Here is a 16,460-nt window from a genome sequence, read left to right as displayed (position 1 = left end):
CTTGGTGCTGAACGAAGCCACGCTCTTGGCTCCCAGCCCCCTGCTTTGAGAATGCCTTCTTGTGTTCCTAGTTTCCTTAACGTCCCCATTAACACCGACATAATTCATACCTGAGACAGATGAAGAGACGTTATTTACACCAAATAAAGGGCATTTTCAGTAATGCGTGATTCTGTGAAAATGGTGTGGGTATCTCAAGCTTCCCTTCAGAAAAATGTGTAGAACTCATGTGTCCAAAAAGGGTAAGGAAAGAGTAGAGGGTTTTTTGTTTTTTGGTTTTTTTTTTTTGTTGTTGTTGTTTGTTTGGTCAAAGAAGACCAGACTGAAAAGGAAACTAATTTCTCTACTACTAATTTTCAAATGATTTCCTTATTAGCACTTTTCATAAGATCACAGGTATTGGGGTAGATTACTCATGTTTATTACAGCTCTGTGATCTAAGGCAACTTCCTTAACCTCTAACCTCTCTGTACCTCAGTTTCCTTCTCAGTCCAGTGGAGATAATGAGAATACTTAGCTCTCAGAGATTGTGAGACTGAAGTTAGATTGTACAGGGAAATCTTTCAAACTACTGTCTGCCATATAGTTTTTTCTTCCCTCCCCCACCCCCAGTACTGGAGTTTGAACCCAGGGATACTCTACCACTGAGCTACAAACTTTTCTATTTTTATTTTGAAACAGAGTCTCACTAAGTTTTCCAGACTGACCGTGAACTTGTAATCCTCCTGCATATCTGGGATTACAGACATGTGCCACCAAGCCTGTTCAGTTCTTAATAAATATAAATCATTACTGTTGGTGTAGCTAGTGCTCATGCTTGTTTTTATGATCTAGAGTCTGCCGGATCATTTGCTCCAGTACTGGGACCATTCAGTGTTTCTCATCTTGCCCCATATTTTTCCCTAGAATATTGCCTGGTTCACAGATGACACCCGAAAAGAGTCTTAATGGAAAAGTGAACGTTATTAAAATAGTCATATTTCTGGGCTGGGGATGTGGCTTAAGCGGTAGCGGGCTCGCCTGGCATGCGTGCAGCCCGGGTTCGGTCCTCAGCACCACATACAAACAAAGATGTTGTATCCGCCAAAAACTAAAAAATAAATATTAAAAAATTCTCTCTTTAAAAAAAATTAATAAATAATAAAATAGTCATATTTCTTATTTTCCTAGGTTGCCTCTTTCAATTTCATTTCCAGAAGAAATTAAGAGAGTATCAGCATCTCATTAAGTTACACATGTGGGGACAGAGGATGCTTTTAACAAGACACACAAACGCTCCCAACATAATTGATTCTTCATTCTCAATGGAGTTTGTCCATTGGAAGGCAGGACCCCTGACTAAATCTTCTTCCTCTCTTGGGTCTCCATCTCAGTAAGTGAAAAACTTATTAGGTACTTACTATGATCCAGCTATTGTACTAATCCACAAGTTTGATGAAGGAATCAGGTAATATGTATTAAGTAGTATGATGACATTTAAAAATAAATAAAAGCTTGATTTAATGGCATATAGCTATAGTCTCAGAAACTTGGGAGGCTGAGACAGGAGGATCTCAAGTTCAAGACCAGACTTAGCAACATACTGAGACCCTAAATAACTTAGTGAAACTCCGTCCCAAAAGAAAAAATAAACAGGACTGGGATGTAGGACAGTGTAAAGCACCCCTGGGTTTAATACCCAGTACCAAATAATAATAATTATTATTATAAATAAAGAAGAAACAATCCCATCTTCAAGAAGTAGTGGTCTAGTTAAGAAGATAAATCCTGGGGGCTGGGGATGTGGCTCAAGCAGTAGCACGCTCGCCTGGCATGCGTGTGGCCTGGGTTTGATCCTCAACACCACACACAAATAAAGATGTTGTGACCGCCGAAAACGAAAAAATAAATATTAAAATTTAAAAAAGAAGATAAATCCTAATATATTGCAAGTTTCTTGTGTTCTTGTTTCTAAGGGTAATAATATCTAGGTAAAAGAGGGGGGAAAGAATTCTTTGTTATTTATTTATTTAGGGTTCTGGGAATTGAACCCAGGGGTGTTCAACTACTGAGCCATATCCCCAGTCCTTTTTATTTTTAATTTTGAGACAGGGTCTTACTAAGTTACTTAGGGCCTCACTAAATTGCTGAGATTGGCTTTGAACTTGTGATCTTCTTGCCTCAGCCTCCAAAGCCACTGGAATTATAGGCATGTACCACCACACTTTGCAAGGGGATTCTTTACACAAGGCAAAGCTGTCTAGTATCAACACAAAGAACATCTCCTGCTTAAGGTACATTGCTAAGTTCCTTTTGTGTAGGTTCATAACTCTATAAAAATAAAAGTTGGAAGAGGTCTTGGTAATGATAACAATTCACTCACCAATTAAATACTTACTGAACATTTCCTGTGTGGCAGGCATCATTTTAAGTGTTGGGAATAGGGGCTGGAGTGGGGCTCAGTGGTAGAGTGCACGACTAGCATGCATGAGGCAGTGGGTTCGATCCTCGGCACCACATAAAAACAAACTAATGTATCCACCTAAAACTAAAGATACGTAAATAAATAAGTATTTTTAAAAAGTGTTGGGAATACATCAATAAACAGCACAAACAAAATCCCTGTCTTCAAGGAATTTACATTCTGGTAAACAATAATAATAACACTTATTCTTTATCAATAATAAAGGCACATTTTTGTTTGTTTTAAATTATTTTTTTGTTTTAGTTGTAAATGGACACAATACTTTTTTATTTATTTATTTATTTTTATGTGGTCCTAAGGATTGAACCCAGTGCCTCACATGTGCAAGGCATATTTTTCTTTTTTCTTTCTTTGAGTACTTGGATTGACCTCAGGAGAATTCTAACTCTGAACTACATCCACAGCTCTCATTTTATTTTATTTTATTGAGACAGGGTTTCACTTTCTTGCCCAGACTGGCCTCCAACTTGCAATTCTCCTGCCCCAGCCTCCTGAGCAGATGGGATTACAGGTGTGCACCTCTCCCCACATCTGTAAAGGCACTTTTCTTGTCTCATTCAAGTATTCCAATAGCCAAGAGTAGGTGCTAAGTTTTCACTGCATAGAAGAGGAAACTAAAGCTTAATGAATCAATATATCTTGCCAAATGTTGCTCAGCTAATCCACGGCAGAGGCAGATTTGAACCTATACTTTCTTGGCTCCAAAGACCACATTATTTCTACAACTCTAGTATGTTGTTATCATTACTGGTGCTGTCCTCATTTACGAATGAGGAGAAAGGTATGTGCAGGCAAAAAACAGATGTGGAGGGCTGGGGTTGTAGCTCAGTGGTAGAGTGTTTGCCTTGAATGTGTGAGGCACTGGGTTTGATCCTCAGCACCATATAAAAGTAAAGATGTTGTGTCCATCTACAACTGAAAACAAAAACAAAAATAGATGCAGAGGGTTGGGTGTGGTGGCACATGCCTGTAATCCTAAAGACACAAGAAGCTGAAGCAGGAGGATCACAAGTGGGAGTTAGTCTGGGCAACTTAGTAAGACCCTGTCTCAAAATACAAAAATAAAAAGGGTTGCAGATTTAGCTCAGTGGTACAGTTCACCCCAATACTACAAACAAAAAAACAACTTCAGGGCTGGGGCTATAGCTCAGTGGTAGAGTACTTATCTGGCATGTGTGAGGCACTGGGTTCGATCTTCAGAACCACATAAAAATAAATAAAATAAAGGTATCGTGTCCATCTCCAACTTAAAAAGAAAATTTTAAAAATTTACAAAAGGGGACTATATATTAAATAAAATTAGTAAATATGAGGACCCAAGGTTGTGATTCCTTTTCTCTGAGCCATAGCCCTAGCCTGCTATTTTCATTGATTGCTTGCTCCATAGTTCCTTGGCTTCCCAGATCAAAGATCTGATCAGAGCCAAAGCAGGTCCTCTTCTGGGCAACATCCACACCCAGCTCCCATTTCAGAAGTTATTTTGAGAACTCTGTGTAGAGTCCAGGGTGGTGTTCTAAATGCAAAACTCTGGCCATCTGCTAACATGAATGATGGTGTGCATTTGAGAAAACTACTTCGCACAATACGCATTCAAAATTTCAGGTCCAACCAGGCATGGTGTTCATGCCTATAATCCCAGCTATTTGGGATGCTGAGGCAGGAGGATCTTGTTTCAGCCAGCCTCAGCAACTTACATAGACCCTGTCTCAAAATAAAAAATAATAAGGGCTTGGTTGTAATAATTTTTAGAACACTCCTGGATTCACTGTCAGTACTGAAAACAAACAAAAAACAAAACAAAACAAAACAAAACATCCACAGGATGGTTGATATATCCTACCATTTTAAAGCATGGCTACAGTGTAATCATTTGGAAAATGGGTAGTTTCTCTGTCTCCTATGTAGTTTGGTGAAAGGGCTCTGAGATTCATCAAGGGGGGAAGAGATGTGTGCAGCATTCCTGTTTGTTTATCTTTTCATTCATTCACTCCCCTAACAAATATTTATTGGGCCAATATTAGGTCTCAGTCGGCACTGTGTGAAGCACTTGGGGATATATCACTGAATAAAACATATAAAATCCCTGTCCTCGTAGAGCTTACACTCTAGAGGAGACAGACAGTGAACACGTAGTTAAGTAAAATGTGTGGCATCTATATTTCCTGCCTGTTCCTCAAGAAATACATCTGGTTTTATCCTTTATATGTAAAATAAGAATTAGATTAGTTGTTAGAAAAAGGTTTCTTCCAGTTCTGAAATTTTGATGTAATGTGAATGTGTGAATGTGTGTGTGTGTGTGTGTGTGTGTGTGTGTGAGAGAGAGAGAGAAAGAGAGTCAGAGAGAGAGAGAGAGAGAGAGAGAGAGAGAGAGTGAGAGAGCGCCCATTCCCAGTGACACTGAAAACCAGCTTGTTTTCGTGCCACCCTGTCATCTTCATCCCACTTCAGGGACAAGGGCTTCCTACATCAAGCAGGACTGTGCCTCTCTCACCTCTGAGGCCGCTTGAATTGGCAGGAGGACCAGCCAAGGGAGCCCCCTTCCTTCTTTCATCTGCTCCCCATGCCTGCCCTGCTTCACAGAGCAAGACGCCAGGCACTTGCTTTCACCAATAATGGCTTCATTAGATTGAAAGGAGACGAGAGTGACCTCAATGAAATAGACTTCCTGACCCCAGCTGACCTCTGACCCTCACCCTGACAGCCTCTAAATCTTTTCCTTCTGACACAACCCCCACAAGGTATAGACAGGAAGAGAAAATGATGAGTGTGCGATAGTGCACTGTCCAGCCACTGTAACTCTCCAGGTGTCCTCCTGACAGCCCACTGTAATTTCCCTCATGGCTCCTGATCCTGATCGTCACCATGACTCTAAGTCTGGACTGTGGGTCACAGCCCATCCAGCTGTCATTCACCTGGTGTCCATTTGTTTGTATCCAGTGGTTGTCATGTACCATGGAGGCAGAAGGCAGGGTGTCTAGCCAAGTGCTGTCATTTCCCAAATGCTACCTTTGCCTTGGTTTTTAACCCACTTTCCCCTGATTCTGAAGTTAGCATTTATTGCATGATGATTATATACCGACCATGCACTAAAAGCTTTGTGTATTGTCTCTTTTGACCTTCAACCATTTTAATATGATTGACATTTTCCTGGAGATGAAACTGAGACTTAATGAAGTTAAATGACTTGCCTCAACTTAAATCACAAAGGGTGGATCCCAGGTCTAGCTCACTCCAATAAAAAAAAATTCTTCTTCTTTACTGAAAAAAAAAAAAGTTAAGGTAATTAATGCATAGGAATAAAAAAATCAATTAGTATTGAGAGAATTATAATGAAAAACAACAGTCCCCTAGATACCCCACCCCCTCCTCTCCCTTGAGGCTGTCTCTCTTTGAACCATTTCTTCCAGAGGATATTTCCATATCTCTGAATAATATGCATACATGTCTATTCCTTGATTTATCAATTTTAGATATTATCTATTGATTTCCTGTTATGATAAATGATAACTTACCCTCTTACCTCCCAAGTACAGTTAAATCGCCATTTCCAACTAAATTGATCACCCATGTTTACTTTGTCATGGTCATAGAAATGGTCACTGTGTTGCCAAGTAGTAGAGTACGATGAAATTTCTCTTCTTATACTGCATTTTAATTTCCCGGTTTAATTTCCCACAAACTGCTTTTTTTCTCTTCCTTAAACTGTGAGTCACTGAAATATCCTCAATTATTTTCAACGTCTTCATGATATTATCCTTTCCACTAAGCCTTCATTTTTCCTGGGGCTTCTCTCCTGAACCACACCATCCTGGCTCCTCTCCAGGCTTGTATTCCAGTGGTGACTTGGGGCTTCTTTTCACTTCTCTTCTGGATAACATGGTTTCTTGGTTCAAAGATAAAGGGCACATTCTCAAGTACTGCTCAAGAGAGTATGCATGGGATTGAAGGGCCTGAACCTTACACATCTGAGATTTTTTTTTTAACCCTTACTTTTTTTTTTTTTTTTTTTTGGTACCAGAGATTGAACTCAGGGCCACTTGACCACTGAGCCACATCCCCAGCCCTCTTTTGTATTTATTTAGACGCAGGGTCTCACTGAGTTGCTTAGCTGCTTGCTTTTGCTGAGGCTGGCTTTGAACTCTCGATCCTTCTGTCTCAGCCTCTTGAGCCATTGAGATTACAGGCATGTGCCAGTGTGCCTGGTTTACCCTTACTTTTTTTTTTTTTTTTTCAATTTAGTTGTCAGTGGACCTTTATTTTATTTATATGTCATGCCAAGAATCAAACCCAGGGCCTCACACATCCAGGGAAGCACTTTACCACTGAGTTATACCCCCAGTCCTACCCTTACTTTTTTTTTTTTTTTTTTGCAGTGCTGGAGATTGAACCCAGGGCCTGTGCATGCGAGGCAAGCACTCTACCAACTGAGCTATATCCCCAGCCCAACCCTTACTTTTTTTTTAATATTTTTTTTTGTTATTGGTGAACACAATATCTCTATTTTATATTTATGTGGTGCTGAGGATCAAACCCAGTGCTTCACGCATGTTAGGCGAGCGCTCTATTTCTGAGCCACAACTCCAGCCCTCCACCCCAACTCTTACTTTTTGATGGTTCCAAAGTTATGCTGTTAATCATTCTGCTTTGCAGACCTTCCTGAAATAAAGAAAGACACTCTACTTGCTTAGAGGGCATTGGTTATTAGAGGTGTTTTTTCTAGATTTTAAAATCCTAAACTGAAGAAGGTGGATCACAAGTTCAAGTTACTATCACATGATGATAGCTAGCAGGGCACTGACTGTATAATCCCAGCTACTCAGGAGACTGAAGTAGGAAGATCACACAAGTTTGAGGCCAGCCTAGGCAATTTATGAGACCCTATCTCAAAATTAAAAAAAAAAAAAAAAAGGCTGGATGTGTAATTCAGTGCCCTTGAGTTCAATTTCCTATATCAATCCACCAATCAATCCTCACATCAAATTTAAAAGCTAGCAGTGGTTATATTCTCATTTTATAGATGAAAGTGAGACCCAAAAGGCTTATAAAAAGTAGCTTACTGATAGTCACAGAGTGATAGGTTTTAAGCCCTGGTACTTAGATTTTGGAATCAGCTTTTAGAGTCAATACTTTATACTTTCATCAGCAGAGGCTCAGGCATTAGTATTTCAGGCCTTGTCTTCCGTCCACCCCTTTTTGTATATGTGGAAACATGACCTACCAGCAACTTGCTCAAGAATTAGAAATTCAAAACCAGCTTTCTGGCTTACTGGGGTGTGTGTGTGTGTGTGTGTGTGTGTGTGTGTGTGTGTGTGTATTGAACCCAGGTCTTTGCACACACTAGGCAAGCACTCACTGAGCCACATTCCCAACCTTTTTTATTTTTTATTTAGAGACAGGGTCTCCCTGAGTTGCTTAGGGCCTCACTAAATTACTAAAGCTGGCTTTGAGCTTTCACTCTTCCTGTCTCAGCTTCCTGAGCCACTGGGATATAGGTGTGCCCACCGTGTGCAGCACTTCTTTTCTCTCCTTCTCTTTTTCTCTTTCTTTTCTTTTTGTGGTGCTAGTGACTGAACCCAGGGTTTTGCACATGCTAGGCAAGTTCTCTATTATTGAACTGCATCCCCAGCCCCCTTCCCCCAGCATGCTTCTTTCAATCAGGGAATGCGGTTTCAAACTCATATTCCTCCCCTCGCTGTTAGGTATAGGAGAAAACTATTAGAGAAGAGGCATGTGACAGGACAGAAGCATCAAACTGAGGTTGGGATGAATAACAGAGGCGTGTGTAAGGTGCTTTGGAAACACTGAAAGCTCACACATGCTGTAAGTTTTGAAAAACTTCACAGACCTGCTGTCGTGGCAATGCACACCTGTAATCCTAGCGGCTGAAGAAGGTGGATCACAAATTCAAGGCCAGCCTGGACAACTTAGAGAGACCCTGTCTTAAAATAAAATAAAAAGTGCTGGAGATGTAACTCAGTGGTGGAGTACTTGCCTAGCCTGAACAAGGCCCTAAATTCAATCCCTAGGACACATGGACACACACACACACACACACACACACACACACACACACACACACACACACTGGCTTTACAGAAGAGGTGGCATTGGGTCAGACCTGTATAGGTTTTGTTTTGTTTTTTTCTTTTTTCTTTTCTATTGGTCTTTATTGGATTTTGAAGGCTAGGGAGGGCAAGGTGTCCTAGAAGAAAGGAACAGCAAAAATGAAAGCAAAGAAGCTTAAAAGGCAACAGCTTGTTTGAGGAACAACCTCAAAGTTTGGTCCCACGTGGGAAGTCCTCCATGTCCCTGGGGAGACATATAGAGACCTGTATTCATCCATTCAGTCTTCAATGACACATCCTTCCAACATTTTGTCAGTAATAGTGATAGAATGGTATGGTGAGAACATTCTGGGTCTTTTTTAAAAAAAACATTTATTTTTTTTAGTTGTAGTTGGACACATACCTTTATTTTATTTATTTATTTTTAGTTTTTTTTTTACACAATATCTTTATTTTATTTTTATGTGATACTGAAGATCGAACCCAGTGCCTCATACAAGCTAGGTGAATGCTCTACCTCTGAGCCACAACCCTAGCCCTTATTTATTTATTTTTATGTGGTGCTGAGGATCCAACCCAGGGCCTCACACATGCTATGCAAGCTTTCTACTGCTGAGACACAACCCCAACTCTGCGGTTTTGTTTTTGTTTTAAATATATATATATATATATATATATATATATATATATATATATATATATATATATACTTTTTTTTAAAAACACAATGCCTTTATTTTTATGTGTGTGGTGCTGGGGATCGAACCCAGCGAGCACTCTACTGCTGAGCAACAATCCCAGCTCTTGTTTCTTTTTTTTTTTAAGAGAGAGTGAGAGAGGGGAGAGAGAGAGAGAGAGAGAGAGAGAGAGAGAGAGAGAGAGAGAGAGAGAGAATTTTTAATATTTATTTTTTAGTTCTCGGCGGACACAACATCTTTGTTGGTATGTGGTGCTGAGGATCCAACCCGGGCCGCATGCATGCCAGGCGAGCGCGCTACCGCTTGAGCCACATCCCCAGCCCCTTGTTTTTGTTTTTATATTCAGAATAGAACCTAGGGGTATATAACCACTGAGCCACACCCTAGCCTTTTGTATTTTTATTTTTTAATTTCGATTTTCTTGAGGGGGTACAGAGATTGAACTCAGGGGCACTTGACCACTGAGCCCAAACCAAGCCCTCACTAAATTGTTGAGACTGGCTTTGAATCCATGATCCTTCTGCCTCAGCCTCTTGAGCCACTGGGATTACGGGTATGCGCCACCATGCCTGGCGAGTTTTGGGTTCCGATTCCTAACTCCCCACGTGACCTTGAACAAACCTTTCCTTTTCTGGACCTCAACTTCCCCTCCATCAAATAGAGGGATGGATTTCTGATCTCAGAGCCTACTGCTCAGTGCTTTTGTAATGTTTACAGATCAAGATCATAACTTATATCAAAGTACCCCAATTCCTTTCCTGTAGACTTAGAGGGAAAAATAATGTCTGTTAATTTGCATGTGCTGGACATAGCCCCCTCCAACTACCTTAGGATGGAGGCGTTATGCTCCACGCTTAACAGAATAAAAAAATGAAATTCAGAGTGTTTGAGAATCTTTGTCAAATTCCTCTACCAAGTAACTGCCCGAGTGTGCATGCATACACACAAACACACAGAAATAACAGGGGCTGACATGTATGCTTACTATTACAATTGTGGCAATTACTGTGGCAATTATTGTCCTCATCTTCAAAATGAAGAAACAGAGGCTCAGAGATTAAACAACTTTCCAGGGTAACACTGACAAGAAGCAATCCACTCAGGTCTACCCAATAGTGCAACTTTTTCTCCTAACCACTCATTTCTGTGATAACAGGAGAGAACACCAAAAGCCGCACAAGTCCTCCTGGAATCAAGGCCTCCAAATGACAGAGGATTGTCCCCTTCCTCTTCTTATCTCAGAGCCTCTCTGGTTTACCCAGGGTAGAGGAAGAACAATAGAAAGAAGCATGAAGCTGTCCATTCTCCTCTCTGGCCTGGATTCTGAGCACCCTTAGGTTCTGAAGAGATGCCCGGCTCCTGTTCTGTTAAAGCAGGGGGTATGGAGTGAAGACACAGCATCCTGGGTTTCAAAACTCTCTGAGGCAAAAGGAGCCTTGCAGACCATTTGACCCTTCTCATACCCCAATCTTGACATCTATTATTTTCTAGGTCAGTGTGCAAACTTCTAGCAGCAGGGAGCTAGCTTACTCCTTCTGGATGTCCTGCCCATCAGCCATCCTAGGATTGTTAGAATCTGATCTCTGCAGACTCTTCCCACTATGGTCCTTAATACAAATCCCTCCCACTTCTGCAAAGACTCTGGGGTCATGCTTTCTGTTCAAACCTCAGTCTTACCCTTCCCCAGTTGTGTGATCTCAGACCATTTTTCAAGAGGCTCAATGCCTCAGTTTTGATGAAATTCCCACTGATCTTCTGGAGGTTAGCCCAGAGCCAGATAGCCCTAACTCCACCCCCAGTGATCCACAGCCCCTTTCTGTTGGGTATGGACTGCTTTTTGCAACACTTTTCCAAAAGTGCAGCATTTCCCCCCTGTTCTTTCTCTCTCTAGACCCTAGGAAACAGAGATGGTGGAAAAAGAGCAAAGCTAGGTTGTCTCTGCCCCAATGCCAGCCTCACTTCCTACCTTATGCTCCTCAATCTTCCTGTTAATTCAGTTACAAGTAATAATGTTCCCGGGCCTTGGATACAGTTGGTTCTTCCTAATATTTTCCTATCATTACCCTTCTGCCTGACACTAGGGATTGAATTCAGGGGCCCTTTACCACTGAGCTACAGCCCCAGCCCTTTTTATTTTGAGACAGGCTCTCACTAAGTTGCTGAGGCTGGCCTTAAACTTGCGATCCTCCTGCCTCAGCTTTCTGAGTCACTGGAGTTACGGGTGAGCCCCGCTGCAGGGTTTTGTTTCCCTACTTTCAATTTGCTTATGACTATTTATTCTTTAGACTTCAATGAAGATGTTGCTTTGTCCTCTCCAGGGAACATTTTGGGCCCTCCACCCCGACTCACCTAGCCAACACCCCTTCCAGGTGTTCCAGTAGCCTACAATTCCATGACAGAGCACTTGCCCTGTTATATACGCTTTTTTGTTTTCCTCTCCCACTGGTTACTAGGATGTCAACTCCCTAAACCAGGATCTACATCTATTTTGTTTATAGTGTCCAGCACACAGCTTGGCATAGCGTAATTCCTTATTAAATGTTTGTTGAATGAATAAATAAATACATGACTTGCCGGAGATTCCACAGTTAATAATGTCTCAAATTAGAATCTAAGATGGACATAGTGGCACATATCTGTAATCCCAGCGGCTGGGGAGGCTGAGGCAGGAGGATCTCTAGTTCAAAGCCAGCCTCAGCAATGGCAAGGCACTAAACAACTTAGTGAGACCCTATCTCTAAATAAAATACAAAATAGGGCCGGGGATGTGGCTCAGTGATCCAGTGCCCCTGAGTTCAATCCCTGATACAAAAAAAAAAAAAAAGAAAGAAAAGAAAAAAATTATAATCTAGATTTTATTTCCCCATCCAAGAATTCTTTTTTTCTAATTTTAATAATGTATTTTGCATTACACAATATATCCAACATATCATTTCAACATGTATTCAACATATATTAATAAAATACTTTTACATTCTTTGTTGTACAAAATTCTTTGTTATGGCTTTTATTGGTGCATTATAATTATAAATAAAGTGGGATTCGTTGTGACATTTGCACATGCACATAACAATTTGATCAATCTCATTTCCCAGAACCTCCTGCTCTTTCCCTCCCCTCCTCCCTCCCCCTGACCCCTTTCCACTACTCTACTGGTCTCTCCTATTATTTCTTTTTAAATTAATGCATTATAATTTTACATAAAAATGGGATTCATTCACGTAATACTGTACATGAACATAGCATAATTTGCTCAGTTTTGTTCCCATCCAAGAATTCTTTCTTTTCTTTTCTTTTTTTTTTTTTTTTTTAAACAGAGTCTCTCTGAATTACCCAGGCTGGCTGAAACTTGCAATTCTCCTGCCTCAGCCTCTCAAGTAGCTAGGACTATGTGCATGTGCCGCAATGCCCAGTTCCAGGAATTCTTTTTACATCTTCTGAATTTAACCTAATTAGTGCCCTGAACCCCTACTATCAGCCCTATCCTCACTTAATTTCTTAGAATCTTAGATTTGTTAGCTGCAAGGGACCTCAGAGCTATCTGATTCAATCGCTTGTTTTATAGACAAGAAAACTCAGAATCATAGGGTTAAACAATAGTACCATCCTTCCTGACTACTACCTTTGGTACTTTTTCTATGGGTTCCCCACTGAGTTCCTGGACTCCCAGGGCTTTGTCTTGTGAGTCAGGGTAGTAGTAAACAGTCCCAAGTCCCTGCTTCTGTGCTCCCTAGCTACCCAGGCACCCAAAGGTCTATTCGTAGGTGGGACAGGCTGGAGAGGGGTTAGGTGTGTGTGCAGGAGTGCCCGTGTGTGTGTGTGTGTGTGTGTGTGTGTGTGTGTGTGTGTGTGTGTGCAGGATCCTGCAGAGCCAATGACACGGACATGAAAACCAGGCTGCAGCACATCTCCACCCTTGTGGGGTCCCTGGAGGCTCCCATGGTGGCAACGCCACTCCTTCTGTCCCTGAAGCTGACCTTTGGGGCCAGAGATCAATAACCTGGACTTTGGCTTCAGTCCCCTTTTGCCTCTCAGTGACCACAGGCTGCTTAGAAGAGCTAGCAGGACTCAGGGTCATTAAGTAACTGTCACTCTTCCTCAGCTCCACTTGGGGGCATGGCTGGGGGAGGGGCCAGGGATGGGAACCATATGGAGAGACACAGGTGTGGTCTGTTCTCCAGTTCTCACTGCAGAGGGAGTGACCTCCATCTCCCCTTGACCCCCTCCCCCGTCCACTTCTCCTTTTGACTAAGGAGATTTCTTCCTGTCCTCTCCAACCCCCTAATGCTGAGACCTGACTCCCCACAGGGGCTCCTTGTTCCTCACCCCACATTACTCAGCCCAACCCCCTTGCTGTCTCCTCCACTGTGCCCATGCTGCATACCCTGGGGGTATTTTACTCCTTTTCAGTCTAGGCAAGAGCTGGGAATTCCTCATTCATCCTTTTCTAGATATTTCCCTGCGTGGATCTGTTGAGCCATGGTTCCTACTCTGCCAACATTTTTTTTTTTTTTGGCAGTACTAGGGATTAAACCCAGAGGTGCTTTATCACTGAGCTATGTCACTATGTCCCCAGCTCTTTTTATTTTATTTGGAGATAGGTTCTCACTAAGTTTCAGAATTTTTCTCACTAAGTTTTGAATTTTCGATCTTTCTGCCTCAGCCTCCCCCGTTGCTGGGATTACTGGTGTGAGCCACTGTGACTGGCTTCTGCTGTCCTTTTAGCAGGTCCCTATTTCAGAAGCACAATCACCTGCCTCCCACCCCTAGCAACATCCTGTGTCCCTGCCCACCACTCCTTCTCCACATCCACCCCAATGCCCTAGCCAATCACTTCTGATTGATTGATTGATTAGGGAGGAGGGGGAATGGGGATCAATGCAGGAATCTGATCCTATTCTTATTCAAAGTCAAAGGTCCAGGAGGGGGGAGTATTAATTGTGGAAAGGAGAAAGCAGTAGTCACAGTGCTTGGGCTGAAACAGTGTGCAACGTGAGGAGGATGGATATAGAAGTCAGACTCTTGGGAGTAGGGATGGATGCTCTGAAGTTTGTGAGCTGAGAGGTAAGAAGGACTGGGGCTGTGGCTCAGTGGCAGAGCACTTGCCTAGCGTGTGTGAAGCTCTGGGTTCAATTCTCATAAAAATAAATAAAATAAAGATCCATTGACAACTTAAAAAATACTTTAAAAAGAAAGCACAGTCAGCAATCTTCACATGAGGTAGGGATTCCCAAGAGTGCCCTTAAAGAGAGAAAATTTATCACTCCATCCATCATTCTCCCCAGCTCAGAGAGGATGTCCTGGGTCCCTGATATTTCAGTGTTCAGCAGGGGGCGCTCATTCTCCACAGGACCCCTTTCCCCATTTACCCTAACCAAGTTCCTTTGTTCATTCATTCATTTGAAAATATTGTTTGGGTTCCACTGTGTGCCAGGCACTGTGCACCTCATATTATGCCTTGGAATGGAAAAATACAAGCATGAAAATAGACACACAAAGTTCCAGACCTCGTTTTTTTTCTGGCAGAGTAGGATTACAGTGAATGAATAATTGTAGTCATTTTAGTTGAAGGGCAAGGGGATCAGACAAAGACTTCCTTGGAAACTGACCTTTAAACTAAGACTTACCAGATGCCTAAAGCTTAGCCAGGTGAAAAGGTGGGAAAGAGGACTCTGGCCTGTGTGTGGAAGGGATGGGAGTTCAGACAGAGGGAATAGTTTTCAAAGACCCTGAGGCAGGAAAGATCAGGGCCCCTTTAGAGGGAGGGAAAGAATCCTGATGGGCCTGGATTCAGCTTTGGTCAGAGGTTTAACCCTTTCTTCTGCAGAACCCTGAAGCATACACATCCACAGTTGGGGCCTTCAACTTTCTAAGGCTCAATTTTCCTGACAATTGCTATTACTTACTTATTTATTTTTCTCAGAGAAGGGACAGAGAGAAAAAGGGCATATCTCTAGGGGCTTTCTGGAGTAATGGAGTTGAAAACTTTTCTTCCAGAAGTGAGGGGGGGTGGGTCAAAGGTAGATTTAGCTTAGACTTCAGGTCGCCTCCCTGGGAGGAGTAAAGTAATGTACACAAATGAGATGTTTTGATCACAGCTGGAAATTTAAAATGCAATATAGCCAGGAGTTAATCTGTTAAGAAGCAGTATAGAGGTGTTCAGGCAATTATTTAACATAAATATATAATGTGTGTGGCATTTTCCAGCATTTATTTATTTTTTAGCTTTTAATATTTATAACTTATCATGACTGCTTTTCTTCTTCTAAATAAACATTCACTTGGGGTACGTATTTTATATTTATAATCTTGCATTCTGTTTCTTAAAGAGGGTCCCAAAATTGTAAAAGCTCTTAATCCAATAAAACCCAGATTTCTGAGTGTGAGTCCAGAGCCCTGTGTATCCACTGCAAACCTTACTTGGCCCCTGCACACTTCTTCTCCCAATGATCAATCTCCCCTAGTCCTGTGGTCCACACCATTGGATGAGTGTGATCTATGGGTAATGAGGGTGTGGAGGGGCCTTTTGGTTTTCATAGAGAAGCATGTTGAGGGTTGAGGAGTAGAGATTATTAGAGCTGCTTCTCCCTACCCTGTCTTGAGCTGGGCTCCTAGAAAAGAAGCCATCTCAAAGTATCCAAGTTTGTGTGTGTGTGTGTGTGTGTGCATGTTGCTAGGGGTGGAACCCAAGGCCTCATGCGTGTAAAGTACACCTTCTACCACTGAGCTAGCCTCAAGCTCTAAATATTTTTTTTAGAAGTTGGTGGACCTTTATTTTATTCATTTATTTACATGTGGTGCTGAAGCTCGAACCCAGTGCCTCACACATGCTAAGCAAGTGCTCTACCACTGAGCCACAACCCCAGCCCCTTTAAACTTTAAATCTTGAAATAATTTTAATTTATAGAAAAGTTGGGCTGGGGATGTGGCTCAAGCGGTAGCACGCTCGCCTGGCATGCGTGTGGCCCGGGTTCGATCCTCAGCACCACATACAAACGAAGATGTTGTGTCCGCCGAGAACTAAGAAAAAAAAAATAAATGTTAAAATTCTCTCTCTCTGTCCCCCTCTCTCTCACTCTCTTTTAAAAAAAAATTTATAGAAAAGTTATAAGAATAATAAAAGAATTCCTGTATACCTTTCTCCCAAACTGTCGAAACATTAAAAATTTCCTTCATTTGCTTTTTCTTTTTCTGAGGAAATAAAACATACTTACTCAACTGTTTCATTGTACG

This window comes from Ictidomys tridecemlineatus, chromosome 11, assembly GCF_052094955.1.
Source record: "Ictidomys tridecemlineatus isolate mIctTri1 chromosome 11, mIctTri1.hap1, whole genome shotgun sequence".
In the NCBI taxonomy this organism is placed as follows: Eukaryota; Metazoa; Chordata; class Mammalia; order Rodentia; family Sciuridae; genus Ictidomys; species Ictidomys tridecemlineatus.
The sequence above is the reverse complement of the archived record's forward strand: the minus strand, read 5'-3'. Positions refer to the sequence as shown.